Source organism: Botryllus schlosseri, chromosome 6 (assembly GCF_051294905.1).
Source record: "Botryllus schlosseri isolate E-star chromosome 6, Bs_hap1, whole genome shotgun sequence".
In the NCBI taxonomy this organism is placed as follows: Eukaryota; Metazoa; Chordata; class Ascidiacea; order Stolidobranchia; family Styelidae; genus Botryllus; species Botryllus schlosseri.
Genome location: NC_137241.1, coordinates 28,158,945 through 28,173,260, shown reverse-complemented (window position 1 = coordinate 28,173,260; position 14,316 = coordinate 28,158,945).

Genomic DNA, 14,316 nt, shown 5'->3' with positions numbered 1-14,316 from the left:
CGACAGAATAAGCATTATTTCGCATCATGTGACTAGAAGACCCCGTTTTAGAGAATATCATTACATGGCGCCCTACCCCATATTATAAGGCCTCATGTTTAGGCGAAGAGCAATACGGAGAAGTTGGACACGGTTTCAACACTTTGCGCGATTAGCATACGGTATACTAACAAATATTGTGGATCGTAAAAGTTATATTTAGTGTAGCTTTATTTTCGGAAAATAGAGGAATTACTACGCTTGTTTTTATGCTTCAGCGTGTATGTTATGCTGACAAAAGAACTGAAAGTAATTATAGAACTCAAAGTATGATACTCGGAAGTGAAAGTGAAATGCAAATACCACTTCTAAAAAGCGGAAAATATATTTCATGTCTTTTGTCCATAAAGCTTCAAAGGTGATCTGCTAAAACAGGTGTAACGTTAAAGAAAAAGCCGGATTTTTCAGATTGGCAGGACAAGTCATGGGTTTCTAGATAACGAAATGAATGGTAATTGCTAGATTGCGAAACGGTAGTTTCAAACGGTATGGTGAGCCATAGGTACTGTGATGAAATATTTGATATGGGAGACAATGCGGTGTGAGCGGAACCAAGGATCCGGTACCTAAATTATATTCACTGATACTTTCGTGAAAACATATTTGACACTCCAACTAGTGTGCGCGAAGCGCAACAAAATTTCTGGGCCCTACTTGACTTTTATGAATATTAAATGTCGGTACTCCGTGAAAACAGCCCCGAAATTCCTCAGGCTATCTTTCGTATTGGCGGATTAAACTACCTCTACTTCACAAACTGAAAATAGTGAAAAGTAAGTAAGTAGATCGCAAAATATTGCGAAGTAGAAGTAGAAGTAGAGAAAATCAGATCTGTTTGAGTAAGTAGCAGAAGTAGAGGAAAACTACTTGAGTACTTCCAAAAAGTAGAAATACTTCGTTACTGACCACCTCTGGCATGTGACTAACCTTGGCTGGACGCACAATTTCGTGACAACGTAGAAGTTCAGACTACACACTACCAAGCTACAAATTGCCAAGCGCTAAATACTAATACTCATACTGAATTACGTGCAAACTCACATTCGACCTGAAGCGTAATGGGGTGTGAAACATCATTCAAATAACAGCCTCCACTGGTCACCGTAATCTGGAGACCGCTGTCGTTTCTATAGACTGCAGGAATCGTAATACTGTGGAGACCTGTTGAATAGCTGTAAATAAACAGAGGGAATATGTGATACTGTCATAATGAGAGTAATATTATCGGATATTAAACCTCATGATTCCACGCAGATTGTCAAATAGGTCGGTGAACCCTCCATCCACGCTTGAAAATCGACGTGCGGAAATCACAATCTGAAATAAATATCTGATTTAAAGCTGTGGAATTCACCAATACCCAGAGGTGGTCAAAGTAGTCAAGAAAGCTACTCAAGTAGAAGTAGAAGTAGCGACAAAAATCTACTCAAGTACGAGTAGAAGTACTTATTACATAAGCAACCTAAAACTACTTGAAGTAGAAGTAGAATTGACTGACTTAAAATCTACTCATGTAAGTAAGTAGTTGTGAAAACGACCGTAATTCGTTTGCATGAAATGTCAAAAGCTGCAAATGGAGCTATATACGGAAGGTGTAGAGAGCTTGATTCAATTTCATGCATCCCAGGAAGTGTCAATTTTTGACAGAATAAGCAGTCGTCCACATCATGGGATGTAAATGATATTATTGAATTATTGATATGAAAATGCGATACTAATCCTTTATTTACTCGAACACCCCGTTTTAGAAAATATCATGGCATGGCGCTCTCCCCCCATATTACAAGGCCCCTAGCTCAGTCGAAGAGCAATTCGGAGAAGTTGTGTCGGATACGGCTTTTACACTTTGCGCGATTAGTATACGCAAATTATAAATATGGCAGATCGTAAAAATGCAATATAGTGTATAGCTTTAATATCTGACAATATCAGGCATTACTACACTTGCTTTTATACTTCAACACGTATGTTCTCCAGACAAATGAACAGAACTATAACTATAATTCAACGTACAATATACTCGTAATTGAACGGAAAATACAAATACTACTGCTGAGAAGCGGGAAATATATTTCATGTCTTTTGTCCAGAAAGTTTCAACGGCGGTCTGCTAAAACAGGTCTAACATTAGAAAAAGTCAAATTCCACTTTTTCAGATTAGGACACGTCATGGTCGACTAGGTATAATAGGTAATTGCTGGATTGTGAAAAGGTAGTTTCAAACGTTATGGGGGGCCATAATTACTATGATGAAATATTTGATATAGGCGACAATGCGGTGTGAACGGAACCACGCAGCCCGGTATCTAAATTATATACATAATTCTCACTCCATATCTACTGTGCGCGAAGCGCAACGAAATTTATGCGTATTACATGACTTTTATGAAAATTAAATGCTGGTACTACGTGAAAACAGCCCCGAAATTCCTTAGGCTATCTTTCTTATTGGGGGATCAAACTTCTTCTACTTGACAAACTGAAAATAGCGAAAAGTGAGTAAGTAGGTCACAAAATATTACGAAGTAGAAGTAGAAGTAGCGTAAAAAGGATCTACTTGAGTAAGTACCAGACGTAGATGAAAACTACTTGAGTACTTTTAAAAAGTAGAAGTACTTCGTTACTGACCACCTCTGCAATACCTCTATATTTTGGAAACGTCGAAGTCAGCATTGTGTCTTTGTACTACTTTCGTGGATAAGAAGATACGCGTAAGAAAACAGAACCTCCTAGTAACAAGTGAATATGTTTTCAAAGTACTTATCACCGGTTATGGTGGTGGTTATGCTTTTAGAAAACTTTCTCTACCACAATTTTTCATATTGAATTGGATTGTACACTCACGACTGTTTTTTTTTCAGCTGGTCAGATGGTAAGTAGCTTTTTGCTGGATTCACATCATACAGCGATAGTTTGAACTTTGGCGCCATCAAATTATACTGTACGTTTTCACATACGAATGACAAACGATGGCCTGCAAAGCATCGCCTCTATCTATGCTATATAGTTATAATACTGCTTACGCGATTAGTAGTCAAACCTGACTTTTTTCGATATGCGCGCGAAGCACTCTCTTCAATCGTAACTTTTATTTGTACCCGAGTAGATATTCAAGGAAGCATTACTAATATCTACACTCGATAAATTGGGAGAGCATCATAGCGCCCAGCTGATATCACAAATGAAATCAAGAATTAATTTAGTAAATTCAAGGTGTCGTCATGTGTTGACATCTTACCACCGTGTTTCGTCGTTTCCATTGTGTCCGGCTTCACCGTCTTCAACTGGGGTCCACAGACCCCTTATTGACCAAAAATAGTTTCAGGGGCTCCGTAAAAAGGCAAAAACATATACTTGAGAATGACGTCGGGAGTAGGACCGTGACTTCCTTGTGTAGCCATTGGTTATCTTATTTTAGGCATGGACTACCCGCCTAAATAGAGTAAAGATTCATGTGATGACTAGGGCAATTTTTTGCGTTAGGTCAAAAAATTGTCAAAATTGTCAAAAGGTCAAAACTGTATTTCGTTTGAATCGTGGATTTTGCACTGTCGATGAACTTATCATTTGATATTTTACAGCTTGTAGCCTATTTTATAGGCCTATCGTTGTAGACGGCCGATTGTCTGCTCATTGTGAATCATAAACGGTCAAATGAAACAAATAGGTTGACATGGTGTTATGGCCAACTTACCGCAATATCCTAACTGAAGCAAGACTGCTTGGGCATTGCGTGGCTCTTATATCAAGAAGCGCATGATGAAAAATTTTGATGTAGACAACATTGTCAGAATGAAGCAACACGGTGTGTCACCAGCAGTGTACCAATAGCTCCAGTGTTGTAAGCCAACAACCGCTGCTGTTTAACGTTCTTTATCCATTCTTGGCAAGCTACTTAGTAAGAACAAACACTTTCTACCCGAGAATGCAGGAAAGTATCTTTCGTTGTACTAAAACAAATTTTAATTATTTCTACCATAATACGTAGTGCCCGATTTCGTTAAAATACTAGTTCGTGTAAAAATTTGTCGGTTTTTAAGTCAAAAACGCTTTTTCAGGCCAAACTACTTGGTGAGGACAGACAGTTCCAACCAGAAAGGAAGATAAGTAATACAATTTTAACACTATGTGTGAAAACACCAAATTTGCATACATTACTTCAAAATTAAGTGTTTTTTTAGTTAAAAAAGTCTATTTTGATTTTTAGGTCCAATTCTTCCGTTTTTTAGGTCGAAAACAATCTTCCTAGTGATGACATTCCAATCATCGGCACGCGCAACTGAACACAAAGCTTGTTGATGTCCGCTATCGAGAAGGTTTAGGAGCCCCTGATTGGGAATCACAAATCATTTTGGTAAACCTTCGAGTTGCAGTGACGTCGGCACTTCTAATTTCTATTTCCTACTCGATTAGGATCGGCTCCACTTCAGCCATCTCTGGCCCATAGTCTCAATTAAATGTATGTCGTAATACGTATGTGGCGATGACGCTTCTTTTGGAGGAGCAAAAGTGATCCGCTCGGTATCGAAGTCGAATTGCTCGATGCTAACACCAAATATGCCTTGATCTGGCATCCATCCGGAGTGGAATGTCGGTCTCTGTCAAGGACAAGGCACCTTATCCATTAGCGACCGAGCACTATCTATATAGTCGATGCTGAAGAGGCGACCGAACTGGGCCGTCTCTGGTTGGACCTACTGCTGACAGTACCAACAAGGAAGATTCCTAGGAAATATTCGAAGAGGGTGACACTGATCCTCCACCTTTGAGCAGGTCTAGCTAGTAGAATCAAACGCGCCTGAACGATATGGACAAACCTCTAAATAATGACTCATATTTTGTTAACGTTGAGGTTGTGGTGATTACGTTACGTTTGACTACTAGAGGATGTTTGTGCTGATTGCTTTCTCATTATACCTTTACATCGTGACTATTAATTTCATGCTGTACTAGTTGGGTGTGACATCGCTTCAGTTCGTTGTACCTGTGTTAACTATGTTTTATTGTCGTGTGGTTTGTTTTCAGATACACTAGCTTACTCTTATATTAATAAAAGCCTGGAAACCGATCGTATTGAGCTCTGTCAAAGGGTACAACAACGTCGTTGGTGCTATTGATATGTTACGATCACAGCATACTTGGCAGTCAGTGTTAGCGCGTGCGTCCGGCATTACCTTGTTCCTGTATACCTTGTGTGCCGGAAACCGGACATGTCATACGGAACCGGATATGCTTGAATCAGCCTTAACCAACATTTCCGCGGTGGACGTTAACATCTGGCTGGTGTATTTGATGGATACCTCAAGCAACTTCGCTTCCTAACTTTTGAGAAGGCGACAAATACTAATCATTGAAAGGAGCGCGCTTCTGTGACGAATTCTCACGGCTTCGTGCAGGTATATGTTCGGGAATGATCGAAACAGGAAAATTTGCTATGAAATAGTAAGAAGGGAGTTCATTTTTTCTAGATTATTCAATGTATGCATAATTGCCTACATATAACTTACCGATCCCAGTGTCCACGTGACCCGGTCGGCATTAGTAAGTAGCTCATCGGACACCGAAAGATTCAACGTAGCAGGCGCCCCATTAGCTCTCGTGTATACGTTTGGTTGGGGTGGATCCCAAGTGCATGCTGTGTATCGAGAAAACAGCGAAATATATACACAGGACATGAAATAAATTACAGACATCGTGACTATTCCAATGCTCACCGACGTATTCGAGTCTCAATACGGCTGTGTTTGATATTAGAGGCATCAAAAACATTTAGTTTTAACTTCGAAGCGACTTCTATAGTAAATTGCCTTATAGCCTACATATATTTGTTATATTTCAGATTTTCAATTTTATATCTCGAAATTTTCTGAATAATCCCTGAAATGTATACAATTGAATTAGCCAAAAACAATAAAGCAAAACGGTCCAGATTTAGGGACCACCGGGGTCATCAACCATAGCGTTTTGGCGAGCAGGTTCGTAAACTATAGTGACAGTAATTTAACAAATATATTCCATATAAACTCTCTTTATTTAAAATCAAACATAGTATATGTAGTTATATACTGGTCCCGGTCTAACGGGCGTTGTAGTACACGAGGACACAGGTTTTCAGCATTGGTAATGTCCTATAATAGTTCTCACTAATTAATTCCAAAGTACTGAAGACTTTTTTACATTAAACGCAGATTTAGTAGTGGTGCCGTTACTGGAGTTGGCCGAGACCGATATATTTCTGAAGAGACAGATGTTGGTCGGGCTCAGCTTTACACTCCAAACTTTGTCGACGCCGTATATGCCTGCTGGCTCGCTAGAGATTTCTCAAGTTGGGTGAGAATAACAAGTTGATGATCAGAAATTCATGATCAGCTGCAGTCGAAAATATAGTAGGGGAAGGTTGGGCACAATGGGCCAAAAACACAATTTTAGTCATTAATATATTTTGAAATACCAACGAACTTCTGCAAAACGATAGATGAACGTAAAACGCATATTTACAAAGAAAAATGATCTGACAATACGTAGAAATAGCGAATTGACTGCCACTTGAAAAACATATGGGACAGTATTAGAAAATAATTCCGCATCAGTTAGCAAGAAACGGAGAACTGTTGAAGAAAATGATGGATCAGCAGATGTCCAAGACCAGTTTCCCTTTACATTAAAAAGTTTTGAATCGTAATGAAACTGCCATGAATATCTCTGACGGCTCGTCGATCCACATTGATTGTCCTCCATTTATTGCGTGACCTTTCAAGATATGTTGTTTAAGGGAGTGTTGGTGACGATCTTGTTTCTGCGCACTCTTGTCTTGATTTTTATTAATTTTGTAAAATCTGCATTTGGATATCAATGGACCATTGTGCCCCAACCAAATTGTCCCAATATGACCCACCCACTTCTTCAGGGCAAAAACCAAAAAACTTAAAAATCGCAATCTTGCTCCTAATATATCATAGGGCGATAAACAATTGGTCTGACTAAACTGTGTACTAAGCACAACAAACGAGACATACCCACCTAAAACGCGATCGAAAGGAAGCGACGTAAAGTTATGCAGGTTAGCAAAATTAAGCAACTCGTCATTTTCTCACAAAGACAGCGACGCTGGCGAAATCAAACCACATCAGGATTACGGCCGATATGACACTACTGAATCATCGCAGCGATGTATATTCTTCCTGTTGGGTTTTGGAAATAGTCACGATATACCATTGTGCCCCTGTATCCATTGTGACCAACCTTTCCCTAATACTTCAATGCAGGGGTCTGCAACCTGCGGCCGGCTAAGAAATATTTTGTGGCTGAACTTTGTCTGGTACGATTGTGCCTATAAGCTCACGTGGGCTAATAAAATAAAATAAAAGTATACATATGCTAATTTTGCCCATGAATATTTGACAGCTGGTATTCAATGGGAAGAATATTTTTTGCACTTCATGTGACTCCCGTAAAGCATTTCGCGATCAGCATGTGTAGTCTGATATCGAATTTCATCATTTTTCTCATCACTGGTACTAGTTCAATTATTATAGACATATAGTGGGCCTTATTCCACTATTATATACGACCCACGTTTGACACACGGTGGCTTACCTTACCATCTGCATCATTAAAATTCGTTCACTGCTAATTTTCTTACTTTGTCCTTGCACGTGACAATGAATTTCCAATAGGAATAGTAAGGCAGTCACGGAATTCATGAGGTCACTCCCCCGCATAACTGGTGTTGTCGGCATATACATTCAGCAGAGCATATATATAACGCTATATTAATAATACTGCAAAGCACTTTCAATACTGAATTTAGCGGACGTAGCAGGGTAATGTAATGACGGCAGAAACAGTGTTTGAAAATAATATAAAGCTATAAAGTATAATCAATTTATTCCCGCAAAAGAGTAGATATGTACTCTACTCTAGTCCCACTAATTCTACACACAGCAACCAACAGTCAACTTTGCTAATGAAAAAAGGCGAGTTATTATGACATGAATTGATCAATCACTTCAAAACAACCAGCATATGGGTATGTATGAAAGAAATAGCCTATTCGTTGTCATTTGGACGCGCTTGCGCTAATTCCGACCCACACAAAAATATGTCTGTGAATCGAATTGACGGATAGCAGTATCAAATTTCCAGTAAAAGCGTTTCTCCAGTATTCATCATGCGGATTAATTTAGGCTTACCATACGTCCTCTTTTAAGAGGATTTGTCCTCTATTTTGACTTTTTTGAAAGTGCCCTCGGAGGACGCCCTTTTGTCCTCTTTTTTTTATATTTTGTCCTCTTTTTTGAAAATTTAGGTCAGATTAAGAGCAAATTGCGAGTGATATGCCGTAAATTAGCACAGAAGTGACGCTCCGGTGGGTATATCGGAGTGAAGAACGGTGATTCTAGCTCTGAGCGAAAAGATGACAAGATGACTTTTTTTTTTTTTAGTCATCCACCTGGCGATGGGGAGAGATAAACGGTATTTTGAGCTCTTAGCGGAAAGATGACCTCTTTTTTTTATTTTCAGTCAACCGATCACAAAGTGGGAAAATTCATCGGTTTTTGAGAATTCTTCTCCGGTTTTGCAAGTCTGAAATTTCTGAAAAAGTGTCCTCTTTTTGGATTTCCAAAATATGATAAGCCTAGATTAATTGCGATTCTAATATCGTGATCATAATAAAATGTTATGCGCCACATAATGAAACCAAGTTTGTCAGGGAACTACTTGGATATGAAACAACTTGCCCTGTTCGGATCTGCATACCTTGGCGACATGAACATTGACGAGACAAGGCTGCGTTTCAATATAACTGATGTTCACATCCAGGGTTGCTACATACGACATGCAGCCAGAGTTCAAAGAACTTGTTGACAACTTTGATCGACCACAGATGTCTGATTGACTTCAACAGTTAACCTACTGTTAATGCATTCATTAAATACTGTTTTGGGTCACTATGCTTCAAACTTAAACTTCACATTAAATACGATTTGTTCCTTGTATAGGTGGATGAATACTCGATTATTGTATGAATGTATATATTCTGTAATCCGGCCGTAAAGTACTTCATTAACCTATATCCGGCCCGCCGTTGTAAACGATGCCTTTCATCGACCAAAACGTAATTCTTCACAGAAGAGAAAACACCAATGCAAAACGTGAGGTGGGCGTCGTGGCGAAAGGACGTGTCCTAATCAAGGGAATTAGCTTCATCATGGAGGCTGCAGCGCGTTTGGAGAAGTCTCTTCAAGAGAACAGTCGTTTATATAACATTACCTTCCTAGTGGTCAGTGTTGTCAGAGTTCGTAGTTAATGTCTGGTAAAAAAGGAACGTAGAAGCGCTCCGCAGAAGACCAGCTCAATGGACCTGCTTCTAAAGAATCAGCTTCAAGTAACTCGGTACAAACTAGTCATTCAGTTATCGTCAAGGGTATAATTAGACAACTACGATCTTTCAATCCATTGGTCATCAATAGATATCTGTATCAGGTGTTTGGCGGTGCCCACAAAGATGTCAAAGTACTTCCTTCTGGCGACCTGTGCGTATTATACGCGAACTACTATCAGTTCACGAAACTGCTGACGTGCACTAACCTTGGTAGTACTGACAAACCAATAGAGGTACGAGCTCGGCTCGTACAAAACGAAAACACCCGAGACGCGGGGAGTTATAGGAGATGTGCCCTTGGATCTAACCAACGAAGAGATCAAAACTGAATTAGCAATGCACAAAGTCACTTTTGTGCGACGGTTATCTTACAAGTCAAACGGAGAGTCTAAACCGGGTCGATCAGTTCTGTTATGCTTCGGCTCTACCATATTACCAACTGTGGTAAAATCGGTTTCATGCAATTTCGCACGCGAGTTTATAACACACGGCCAACTAGATGTTATAACTGTAATCGGTTTGGGCACAAGTCTAAATAGTGGCGTAGCACACAATGTTGCACTAGATGCGGAGAACAGCACAAATACGAGAATTGCGACAAAGAGCCAAGATGTGTTAACTGTGGTGAGAAACACTCTGCTGGTTACGGCGGTTGTGTGCGTTACCGACTGGAAGTGAAAATTAACTCGATAATGTCACAACAGGGAATAGGTTACTGGGAAGCTAGACAACAAATACACTTGGACACAAATGCCGCCAAACACACAATCATATGATGAATTCCCGACTCTGCCGCGCCCCGCTGCAATTATCCTGCCTCATCAAAACTCGACACCTGTCGGAAACAACGCAGTACCAATGCCCACAGCCATCACTCCATTGAGAGATGCACGCACGACTGACAATGCTCCCAACGACAAAAAAAAACACAGTAACCCGGTAACCGCTAACCATAACCGTGCTGGCTACATCTCCATTGCCAAAACAGAATTCCTCCAATTTATAGCAGACGCGATGAAAAGTGCATTCATCTGCGTGAATGAAGGTACAGAAATAAACGTTGCATCCATCGTGGCCAAGTCCGCAGAAACTTTTCTTGGTATGTCTCTATACCCAATACAGCTTCGTCATTTACAGAAAACACCCCGAATCGATCGACATCAAATAAAGCCGCGTCAAACACAGAAAGCATGCCAAATCGACCGATGTCCAATGCAGCCGCGTCGAAAACAGAAACCGTGCCAAATCGATCGATTTCATCACAACGAGAACTTACAACAACGAGAACGCAGATTTTAAGCCAATCATGGATTTGAGCATGTCAGATCAAGAATTCACCATGTTGAAAACAATGCAGTGGAATTGCCGAGGGATCTATAGGAAACTGGACGAACTCAAAAAAGTACATTCTAGATTTGGATGGAAAGCAGGATATCATTGCTTTACAAGAGACGCACCTGGTACCAATACTCTCTCCAAGAATACCGGGTTATGTTATTCTGAGGAAGGACAGAAATATCCACGGTGGTGGCCTATGCATGTTTATCAAGTCGCGAATCCCATTCTTAGAAATGACAACAAAATGTGTACAGTCAATCGAGTCCCAGATCATATCAATTCAAGGCCTTACTAACAAAAAACTCACAAGGTCACTGCTGCAACGATGTTTCAGTAGATGCACAGCGAAATTCGTAATACTGGGAGATTTTAACGCGCATCATATTTTGTGGGGTAGTAGCGCGATGAATACCTGTGGAAGACACATGGGGCATATTATCGATAGCAAAGACATGGTAGTGCTGAACACCACGGTTCCAACTAGAATCGATTTGTCGTTCCCCAACCGCGGCCGGGGGTCACTGTTGTTTAACAATCACTTCAAATGATATCGCAAATAGATGCACTACCCACGTCACCGAAAATCTTTTTGGAAGCGGTCACTACGTGATTTGGAGTCGAATTGATCACAAAACTCATGTAAATGATGTGCATCTTGAAACCTGGTCTTTACGGAACGCGAACTGGAAAAATTTCAGACAGATGAGTGAACACAATATACTATCGAAAATTAGAGACGCAACAGAGCCTCTATCGCCGGAGGAAGTCACTCTCAAGCTCTCACTCAAGCAACGAAAGCTACTATTCCCCTAACAAAACCATAGAACAAACCAAACGTCCCATGGTGGAATGCAGACCATGGTGGAATGCAGAGTGTGCAAAGGTTGTACGTCTCAAACGCGCAGCCTTTCTAAAGATGAACCGGAGCTTCCAAGTAGACGATGTGGTAAACTTTAAGCGCCAACGGGCTATGGCGAGGAAGACTATCATAAATGCAAAGAGATCCTACTGGGAATCGTTTTGTAGCTCATTGAACAGAACAACGAGCGTCTCGAAGGTGTGGAGAGGTACCCGCACTATGGGGGGTAGTCAATTCTGGAATGTGATTACTGCCTTGAAAAGCGACAATCTCGTTTTCACTGACGAAAAACAGAAAGCAAACGCTCTTGGAAAGCACTTTGCATATGTATGTGGGAACCAAAACCTTGGACAAGTAGAGCAAACTAGACGCAATATGTTTGAAGTTGATAAGGTGACCCCGCTGCTACAGGAAATAGGGTCGAACACTGGAATAAACACGCCCTATACAATGGACGAACTGATGATGGTAATACGTCAAAGGAAAAGTGCGTCGCCCGGCCATGATGGAATTTTCCACCAGATGATATGAAACGTGTCCCAACAAACCGCAATTGAATATCTCCGAATGATCAACAAGTCCTGGAGCGATGGAATATGCCCGCTTTCTTGGAAACATGCAGCGGTAGTTCCGATTAACAAAAAAGCAAAACCCGCTTCTTAAGTTAGCAGTTACAGATATATACGCAGATGACATTTGTTTTTACGAGTCTGGGCTAAACATCGACACGGTCCGCAATGATAAACAGAAGACTATCACGGCGATCACAAATTGGTGCTGGAAATGGGGCTTGAAGATAAATAGCGCCAAATCTGCCGCCATTTTGTTTACGAGACGTCGCAAGTTACGTACCCTTGAAATTTTGTCTGGAAACGATCCCATACCGTTACTAAATGAATATACGTATCTGGGCATAATATTTGACTCGAGAATATCATATAAACCACATCTACAATCTGTGGTCAAAAAATGCACATCCGGGATGAACATTCTTCGTTGTTTGAGTGGAACAACATGGGGGGCCTCCAACGAATGCATGTTAACACCGTATAGGGCACTGATACGCTCGATCATCGAATATGGCATCGAGGCATATTTCGCTTCACCGAAATATGTCTCCAAAGGACTTCAGACGCTACAAAATAACGCGATGAGACACTGCAGCGGAGCAATGAGGAGCACTACGATACATGCGCTACAATTTCTCTGCAACGAGCCGCCCGTAGAAATGAGTTACAAACAGGCGTGTGCAAATTACCGGTGTATCATAAGATCATAAAGAGATCACCCCTGTACTTCGGCCATTCAGGACTCTTGGCACGAAACATTTCCAGACTCTATCCGATTTCAAACCTTTAATATGGTTTCAAAGGTTGGATGCTTAGAGGACATAGCAATAAAATGTATACAATATTCACAAATTCCTCCTTGGACGTCGGTATATAGCACTTGTGACCTTGATCTAGAAATGAAAATTCGCGAACTCAATCATCCCCAAGCTACGAATATCGAGTACTGGGAAGTGATAGTGGAGCGATACAAAAGCTATTGTGCTATTTATGCAGACGGCTCGAAAACTGACGCCGGATGTGGATCAGCATTTTATGTACCCAGTTTTGAATTTTCGTATAAAAAATCATTGAGCAGACTTCGACTATCAGATACAGTCTAACAATTGCGAACCTAAAATACAATTAGCAATTTTCTCGGACAGTAGTAGCTCAATAATAGCAATAGACAACCGATCCAAAGGGATATTCACTTACAAACCATCCATTTATCAGCAAGAGGATCAACAGTCACGTTTGTTTGGATACCCGCACACAAAGGACTTGCATATAACGAAACCGCCGATAAACTGGCAAAGGAATAAGTATCCATGGAACCCGTCGATCACCCAAACATGGATCCACTTACAGTAAAAGAATGCCAGGCCATCGTAGCAGAATATTACATGGACATACGACGTAATGCCACTCAACAAATGAACGAACTCGGAAATCAGGAGATGGAGTCACTCCAAGTAACTTTTCATAAGCAAACCCATCGGAGCCGAAGAGAGAACTCGATCTTGGCCCAATTGTACACCGGTCATTGCAGGCTAAACAAACACCTGCACAAACTCAGCTTACACGAAAGTGGACTCTGTGCGGAATGCGGTGTGCAGGACACGGTGGACCATTTCGTGCTCTTCTGTAATAAACATTCCGTAGAACAGACCCATCTGAGCAGAGTCGTACAGAAGTATCGAACCCCTTACACCAGCGCCGGCCAACCCGTGGCCCGCGGGCCACATATGGCCCGCGAGAAGGTTTTGAGTGGCCCGCGAGGTAATTTCCGAAATTAGTAATATTATCAAAAATGGATTGCACAGATTGTGTAATTGCAAGGCGAACCAAAAATTTGATTAGTCTGGCCGCAACACCTGAGATGTGATGACTATCAGTTCCGACGCATTGGCAGATCCATGAGCCAGTCAGATTTTGCTAGATCTTCGTAAACTACAATAAATCGGAATAATTTGCGATAGATTTATCAAAAGCAAAAAATTTCTACACGCTTCGCGCAACATGTTGTCACTCGATTTCTTGCTTTTAATATTGTTACCCATTTGTGAAAATGAAAGAACGCCTAATGTATCAGATTAAGTCTAACTATATTCGCGATTACGAGACAAGTGTCGTTCAACTTATGC